Source organism: Peromyscus leucopus, chromosome 3 (genome assembly GCF_004664715.2).
Source record: "Peromyscus leucopus breed LL Stock chromosome 3, UCI_PerLeu_2.1, whole genome shotgun sequence".
Classification (NCBI taxonomy): domain Eukaryota; kingdom Metazoa; phylum Chordata; class Mammalia; order Rodentia; family Cricetidae; genus Peromyscus; species Peromyscus leucopus.
Window position 1 is genome coordinate 120,410,235 of NC_051065.1, and position 9,579 is coordinate 120,419,813.

General features: G+C 37.3%; 1 non-coding gene across 1 annotated transcript; it reads left to right on the top strand.

Moving 5' to 3' along the window:
- Positions 1-1,874: 1,874 nt before the first annotated feature.
- On the top strand, positions 1,875-1,947 carry Trnak-cuu. Its single transcript has one exon. It is a non-coding gene; the product is annotated as a tRNA-Lys (tRNA).
- Positions 1,948-9,579: the final 7,632 nt, after the last annotated feature.

Here is a 9,579-nt window from a genome sequence, read left to right on the forward strand (position 1 = left end):
GCCTCCACTCCCCATCGAACAAATCCAACAACTTGCTGGCAGTGCTGTAGCATTATTTTAATAAAGACTGTTTCCATTCACTCCAGATAGAAAGGGAAATAAAATATCAAAGACATTTTTGAATCCAAGTCCACATTTGTGAACTAACCAGGTTCTTATGATTATCTACAGGAGCATAGAAAAGTGGTTGTTAATGGGAATATGGGTGGTTAATACACATATAACAATGGCTGGTCCTACTGTAACATGGGTGACAAATTTGCAAAGCTCCATGCTGGAATTCTCTGCACAACTTGCTGGCTCCAATCCTCCAACAGCTTTCAGTATCCTCTGTTGAGTTTCTTCATGGCTTATGTAACTTAGCAATGGACCTTACAAAACTTGGAAATATGCTGACCTTTGTGAGTTTCATATCTTTCTTGTGAGATTTGTGAGGCTTCTAGGTTTTTCACTACTCTACATGAGGAAAGGTTTTAATCTTCATGAAGCAGCTAGAAAAATACATTGAAATGTAGAAAAATATGATAAGATAAAATTTATACTGCCATTATCCAAATGAAAATGAGGGAGGAATGAAAGGACAGTGAATGGGAAGATAAGAAAAGGAGGAAAGAAAAACAAGATGATCTTAAGCTATCAAGACTAAGGCATATTTTGCATGTCATAAAAAGTTGTGATTTTCTTGTTCCTCTGTGGGGAGGGATGTATGCAGAACCCCTAAAGATTAATTTACAGCGAAAATTCTGACAAAAGTTTGATATGCCAGAAGACATAATTAACACAGTGAAGAAGTAGTAGGATTGGGGCTGAAATTGTGTCTGAAGTTGGCAGAGTGCTTGCCTTCCATGTAAGAAAACATGACTTCTAGCCCTAGTACTTTGATGGTGAAGACAGGAAATTCAAATTTCATCACTGTAACTTTACTGCATAGGAAAATCAAAACCAGCCTGGGAAACATAAGACCCTGTCTGAAAGTAAATAAATAAAATAAATACATTAGCAAATAGTGGAAGCATTAAAATCTTATGGTCTACACACAGGAAAATACAAAAATATTTAATTCATATATATTGAACTTTTCTACAACATAAAGTTAATATTATGACTAGCTAATAAATAGAATACTATGAAATATAGACTTAGAAAGGCCAGTATAAAGACAGACTCTAATCCATTAAAACAGTATGCTGTTTCATCTGCTTTTTCCATTCCCATGTGCTCAATATATTTAGTAAGATTTCTTCCTAAATGATGTGTGTGTGTGTTTGTATGTGGTGTGTGTGTGTGTGTGTGTGTGTGTTTGTGTGTGTGTGTGTGTGTGTGTGTGTGTGTGTGTATTTCGCTGTAAATTGAACACAGGGCTGTGGTGGTAATCTAATTGTACTGAAATATTATTTTGATTGTATGTTAATAAATAAAGTTGTCTGGGGGTCAGAGCTATTAGAGCCATAGTAAGAGTGTGGCGGTGGTGGCACACGCCTTTAATCCCATAGATATCTGTGTGTTCAGGGTCAGAGCTATTAGAGCCATAGCAAGAGTGTGGCGGTGGTGGCACACGCCTTTAATCCCATAAGATCTCTGTGTGTTCAGGGATACAGTCAACATTGGAGACATATGCCTTTAAGACCTAGGGGGGTGTACATTCAGACAGTGACGAGGCAGTCATGTGTTTGGGTTTACAACCAATGAGAAGGCAGAACGACATACTATAAAAAAAAAAACGAACCGACAGGAAGTAGGTCTCTTTTCGCGAAGCTGGGACAGCAGGAGGAAGGGTGAGATTTTAGCTCTTAGCTCTGACCTCTCGGCTTTCTCTTTTACATTGTTTCTGTGTTTCTTATTTAATAAGACGGTTGGTTACATCAATATCTGGCGCCCGGCTAGCTCAGTCGGTAGAGCATGAGACTCTTAATCTCAGGGTCGTGGGTTCGAGCCCCACGTTGGGCGCCAGATGTAGCATGAATCTTAAAAGTTCTTATTAATAAAATCAAACCCGAGGCGAGTTATTGGGGTCCATGCTGGTAGATCAGAGAGACAGAACAAGCCACAGCTATCTCACCTTGCCAATTCCTCAGCTGGTCCTGTTTCCTCAGACTAGAAGCTTCTGTGTCCTCATCCCAATGGCTCTCAGCTGAACTGCTGCTAGAAGCCTAAATGATTAACCAGCCAAATGCTTAACCAGCCAAAATGCTTCTAGTTTCTGTTTCTCACGCCTTATATATCTTTCTGCCTTCTACCACCACTCCCTGGGATTAAAGGCTGGCTCTCTGGGATTAAAGGCATGTGTCACCATGCTTGGCTATTTCCAATGTGGCCTTGAACTCACAGAGATCCAGAGGGATTTCTATCTCTGGAATGCTAGGATTAAAGGTGTGAGTGCCACCACTTTCTAGCCTTTGTATCTAGTGGCTGTCTGTTCTCTGACCCCAGATATTTTTATTAGAGTACACAATATTTTGGTGAACACAATACCACCACACAGGGCTGTATATGTTTTAGTATATTTAAAAAAATTAAGGAATTAACAGTAAGAATTTTCATATAAGGAAACGACTATTCAAAACCTAGACTTGGGGAAGGCCCTGAGTCCAGAGTTCTTAATAACACCTGGAATTCATTTAGTACTTTTCAAATGGCATTCTTTCCTGGGAATTGCCTGCAATGTGAGAGTGAAGATATGTTAGGAAGGCTAGTATAGGGTACTCATTGTGAGGCCACAAGCAACCTGGACAAAGACACTTTTTTTTTTTTTTTTTTTTTTTGGTTTTTCGAGACAGGGTTTCTCTGTGTAGCTTTGCGCCTTTCCTGGAACTCACTTGGCAGCCCAGGCTGGCCTCGAACTCACAAAGATCCGCCTGGCTCTGCCTCCCGAGTGCTGGGATTAAAGGCGTGCGCCACCACCGCCCGGCTTTTTTTTTTTTTTTTTTTTTTTAAAGATTTATTTATTTATTACATATACAGTGTTCTGTCTGCACACCAGAAGAGGGCACCAGATCTTGTTATGGATGGTTGTGAGCCACCATGTGGTTGCTGGGAATTGAACTCAGGACCTCTGGAAGAGCAGCCAGTGCTCTTAACCTTTGGGCCATCTCTCCAGCCCCCAAAGACACTTTTGTACATTTATGGTTTACTCCCAGTTTGCTTGGAAGCAGATCATGAGAAGAGGGTTACAGCTTGTCAGGTTCAGGGAACTCCAGTTGTATGTCAAATTGTAAGATAATGATGTGGAAATAAAAAACGAAAGTGTGAAGTTTGATCATCAGCTACATGAGCTCTGTTCTATGGAAAAACTCTTAAACATGGTGAAAACACAAACCTCAGGAGTATAATAACACCCAATTCAAGAAGGAAATAATTTATACAATCATGTCTGGAATCCATGGGTTGAAAACTGACCTTAGAAGTGGTGAAGACCTTACACCTTCCTTCTCACAACAGAGTGTGATGGAGAGGCTTCCAGAGGCCCAAGGAACAGAGAATGAGGCAGTTACAGCAAACGCTGTGACTGACAAGTGATTCCGTTAGTTATGCAGTGTCTATTTAATGACTGATTTGCATTTCATTCCAAAGGAAAAGTCGCATATTTGTGAAGTAATAAACAGTTCTTATTTATGTATTGATTTGCTCATTAGCAAAATCTTGATGTATAATGTTGACAAGAACATCATGGTGTTACCTTGAAACGCAGTGTATCAAAATTGATGATAGCGACACAGCCTGCATGACTTATATGTTTTTCTCAACACATAAAAAGTTGCTTGGGGGCATCAAGGCATCAAAATCCTAATAAAATGGAATTTATGTAAAATCAGATCCACTGCCTCTCATAGCCATTTGTCTTGCTACATAGTTGACACAGGACTGGCTGATGTGGTCAACAATATTATACAAGATTCATTATTTTTTGCTTATTCAGCAAGTGATCTTTGTCCTGGATTCAGATATATTCTTATTTATGTCTTGTAGTTCCAAATATCCTAACAAAGGTTCAGCAACATGTTTTAAGAATGAAACTGGTTTTTCTCACAATCACTTCTCAGAACAACAATTTCTATCCATTTTATATACTTTAATTAAGCTATATCTCACCCACTCTGTAATTTACAGTTTAAAACATACAATCAAAGTTTTTGGTGCACTCATGAGATTATGCAATCACTCAGTTCAGAGGAAACTCTATTGTCATTAGCATTGATGCCTCAGTGTTTTCATTCCTATATTATGCTGAGTATTAATTCATTTCATCATCATTTGTATTGTCCCGCAGTCTCACCACTCCTACACTCTGCTAGGTAGCAATTTCTGTCTTCACAGGTGATCGATCCTTCACAGGTTATCTGGAAATTTCATATAGATAAAATCCTATATATGCTCTTTACTTCTACATTCTTTTCCTGTAAAAAAAAAAAAAAACCTTTTCAGACTTGCTTACATTATGATACTTTGGCATTTATGCTGAATTTTGTCTGCCATGTCTATAAATAGGAGACTAACTAGAAGATGGATATCAACATTACAGTTACTGTCATACAATGTGTTTCCATTTGTTTCCAAATAGACATTATACTGTTCCCCTGTTTTGTTCATTATCAATAATGTTGTGTTGCTATAAACATTTCTGTATAAAGTTATATGAAAGGCTATTGGTAAGGCTAATGATTGTTCTCCACAACCTGCTGCTTCAGTCCTATTGCTGAGGACAATACCAACTTACATGATCAGTCTGAAATTGAGCTGGGGCTCACACCTAATGATGGAGAGGATGTGGAGCTAGGGGAACTCTCCTCCACTGCTGGTGGGAATGCAACTTATACTACCACTTTGGAAATTAATATGTCACTTTCTTAGAAAATTGGGAATCAATCTCCCCCAAGATCCAGCTATACCACTCTTGGGCATATACCCAAGGAATGCTCAATCATACTACAAGAGCACTTGCTCAGCCATGTTCATATCAGCATTTTTTGTAATAGCCAGAACCTGTAAACAACCTAGATGCCCTTCAACTGAAGAATGGATAAATAAAACTTGTCCATAAGTTTCTTTATCATTTTTATGACATTTCAATTAAATGTTTAAAAAAACCCAGTAAGCTCATGTTTGAGTAGCCCCCTGATTCCTTTGGTTTATTTGAATATGAGTTGCTCTCTCATTTGTTTCCATGTCTCATGAGTTTTTTTTTATAGAGTTAGAGATTTGAATGTTCTGATGTGGATACTCTGGAAATAGCAATTCCTGTCTTTCTTGGGCTTTGTTTCTTTAGATATGGCTGTCAGGCTGTCTACCTGTTTAATGGCATGTAAGTAACCCCAGAAGTCTTTTTCAAGTGCAGTGTTCCTTTGTGTGTGTGTGGTCACTGTAGTCTCTATGCCTTCATTTATGTTCTTCTGATGTTTTAACAGCAATTTAAATTAATTCTAAAAAGATAGAGTAAACAAATATATATAAGAAAAGTATCTAACCATTCTATCTTTATTTTGTGGCAACATTTAAGCAGTCTTCCACTTTTGAAGAGCAGTGGTGGTAACAGCATTCAGTTAGTTATGTGAGGACTTTTTGAAGTGTGCATCTTGTCATGACACACATTTTTGCTTTGGGTTTCTTGATTCACCAAATGTACAAACCCTACTTAATACTGTATTTTTTCAGACAAAATAATATTGTTTTTCTGCTTAATCTTACAATATGTTTTAACATTTTATTTATTTTATTAACATTTTTTATTTATTTTACATATTGACCACAGTTTCCCCTTCCTCCATTCCTTCCCTCCACCCATCCTAGACTCCCATCCATTCCTCCTCCATCTCTATTCAGAAAAGGGCAGGCCTCCCCCATGGGCTTGAACAAAGCATGACATATCAAGTTGAGGCACACAAAGCTCCTCCCTCCCCCTGTATCAAGGCTTATCCAGCATGGGGAACATGTTTCCAAAAGCCAGCTAAGCACTAGGGATAGGTCCTGATCTCACGGCTAAGAGCTTTACAAACAGACCAATCTACACAAATGTCACACATATGCAGAGGGCCTAGGTTGGTCCTATGCAGGCTCCCTAACTGTCGGCCCAGAGTACATGTGCTCCCAAGAGCTCAGGTCAACTGTCTCTGGGGTTGCTCCATCATGACCTTGAGCCCACTGGCTAGTACAGTCCCTCCTCCCTTTCTTCATGAGGACTTCGGGAGTTCAGCCCAGTGCTTGGCTGTGGATCTCTGCACCTGCTTCTATCAGTTACTAGATTAAGGCTCTCTGATGACAATCGGGGTAGTCACCAGTCTGATTACAGGAGATTGCCAGTTCGGGCACCCTCTCTACTACTACTGGGAGTCTTACTTGGGGTCATCCTTGTTTTGAGTACAAAAGTTTTCACAGACATATGTATTTTGCTGCTTTAACTTGCAACATGTCTTCACTTTTACAACATGAGGTTTATCAGTGATTCACACTGGTCCTTCAGCTAGCCAACAGACTAGTTACAATAGACACAAACAATAATCTGTGAATAAAATGTCTGCTTACATCAGAGCAAGAGACCAGGCTTCACAGTGAGAGCCTGGAATTCTCTCATAAAAATTGAAGGCATGACAGTGAGCAGTAAAGGTGACAACAAGAAAGTGCCCTGAAACTTTCCTATCATTTTTGAACTTACGTTATTGATTCACTATTTTCTTGAAGGCTGAAAACATTTGAGTCTTTTTGTAGCATTCTGATAGAGTACAATCCAACTATTTGTGCTTGGCTTTCCATGATTTTCTTTGGAGAAAAGATCATGGAACTACCATTTGCGGCTACTACTTCTCCATCTTTTCTTTAACCAGGAGTCCACTGTCTGGCATATCTGAGGAAAAGAGGAATTTATCTGTTCATCTCTTGGTGTGAGGACAAAACTAACTGTTCTAAAGAGAAACATTGAGGGCACTCACTGTGCCACAATACCGGATTTTGTTTTCAGTCATCATCATCTAGGAAAGGAAATAATTTCCATCATCCAGATAAATGTGTCTTAGTTTTGCATTCCAATGAGGAAAAGATTTATTCAAAAGAAATCAAAACACAGATAAGTTTTTTTTTTTCTTTTTGATGTAGGAAATTTTTTTTTTTTTTTTTGGTTTTTCAAGACAGGGTTTCTCTGTGTAGCTTTGCGCCTTTCCTGGAACACACTTGGTAGCCCAGGCTGGCCTCGAACTCACAGAGATCCGCCTGCCTCTGCCTCCCGAGTGATGGGATTAAAGGCGTGCGCCACCACCGCCCGGCTGGAAATTTTTGAAAATAAGTTTAAGTGAAAAAAATGCTTGCTCATTTCTATAAAATCATTTATCATCAATGAGCAATTTATTAAACAATAAATAAGATGTCTTCCTTCACTAGGTCCATCAACTCTAAATAACTTCTTAAATTTGTTCCTTTCACAATCATTTCTCTTTACTGAAAAGAAGGAAACAATATCTAAATACCCAATATTATAAATATTGGTTTATCGCTTTCATTTAAAGAAATTAGTTCGAGTTATTGAATTATATTTTCTTTTCTTAGATGCTATGAAATTCTAGTGTTAAATTATTAGCAAGTTGTTTCATGATATTGAAATTAGGTAATTGATGGTATACCTACAACACATGATAATTATCATAGGAATCACCTAATTCCTGAAGTGTTAAAGATCTCATTGGTGTTTTATATAATTATGTGTGTTTTGTTCTGCTTTGAATTGTAGTATTATGAGCCTCAAAACATGAAAGTTTCCTAAACTGTTTATGTTTCAGTTTATATTTTTTGGTTACATTATTTAAATCGCAATTTTAAAACTCATGCTTTTCATGATAATTTTTTTTCCTACAAAAACATCATAGGGGTAAGATTTTTCAAAGTTACTAGAAACCATGACACCAAATTCTCTCATTAGCAAAGTGACTGGTCTGTGAAATCAATGGCCTGAATTGCCAAAGTCTGTCTAGGAAAATTCTTAGAATGTGTGATACAGATTTTATTTATAGATAGAATCATGTACCCAGTGCAAAGGTGTTAAAAGTAGTGTCATCCTTATTTGCATTCTGAATAATTGAATGGATTGAGTTTGTTGGGATGGCTGAGGCCTTTAATTAAGATTGATAGCTGAGCTCTTAGCTATGTTTAAATTTAAGCACAGCATTTACTTAGCCATCAATTTCTCTTCTTTAAAAATTCCTTCCCTATGAAGTTTAACATACTCACTAGCTAATTTGCATATTTCCTATAAAATTAGTAAAAAGAAAAATTATGCTTCCATGTTTCTACATTACTGTCTTGATGGAAGATACATAAATGTTTGTGTGTGTGAATACGCTTGCATAGGTATACGTACACATATATAGGAGTGGTTGAAATTAGATAATCAATGTTGAGTGTCTGTCTCAATAATTTCTCTACTTCAATTTTTTAAAACAAGGTCTATCACTGAAGACAATGCTCACCAGTTTGGTTAACATGGCTGGCCAGTGAGTCTCAGGCATCCTCCTATTTCCATATTTACAGTGCTGGAATTATAAACTCATGCTACAACACCCAGATTTTACATGTGTTCTTGGAATCCAAACTCACAAAAATCATATAGTTGTATGACAAGGACGTTACCAACTGAGCCACCTTTCCATGCCTATCAGAGTGGTTTTATGATTTCATATTTAGTTTTAATTAATCAAAGTATGTGAAGTGCCATAATGACTGGCAAGGTATACATTTCAGTGTTTACTGATCACTAACTAATTCAATTTACTATTATCATCAATCTTACAGTTTACCAGTGAAAATTTGAGGTTGATGGGAAAATAAGTTTGAGTTCTTTCATATTGCCAGAGAATATGAAAGTAGATTTATTTTCTAGTCTTGATTAATCTAAGAAAAGCCAGTATCTGTAAAGCACACATAAAACTCTATAGATATAGAGTCACAATAGTAGACTAAGAAAAAGGAAAGTCCTCAATATTCAGTGATGAGAAAGAAAGAGTAGCAAGCTAGCAGTTGACTTACTTTCAAGACTTTAGTAGGCTAATACTTCTGAAGTATAATTACTGAAAAGTCTGTGCTTGAGAATTGTGATCCATATTGTGAAAGGTGGTCTTCTTTAAATGCACATGTATATCCTAGAAAAAGCACAACCTGTATTCACAACCAGGTGGTCAAACATCCCACATCCCAAAAGATGAACCTGCAAAAATAATTCTTAGTAAAAGACAAGACTGGAGTTTTTCCTTCCTGACATTTTTGATAACTTATAGAAAGATTATCTTCAAAGGACAATATAGGCATATGGATCTCCTCTTAAACTGAACCAGCTCAGAGAAAATAAATTTTCTTATTGGCATCCTGGAGCACCATGAGAAATATGAACAATAGCAAAAGTTGGCATTTGAGGAAGCTCTCAAAGTAGGAAATAACCAAATGAACAAACGTGCAAACAAAGTAAAATGAAGCGAAAGAAAACAATAAATGAACAGCAAGAACAAGGCCATGGAAATTTGAATATTTTAGAAAATGTGTAAACAATATCCTTTGAGAAATTCATAAATAAAATAAGAAGAATCTTCAAGAGCTATACAAACCACA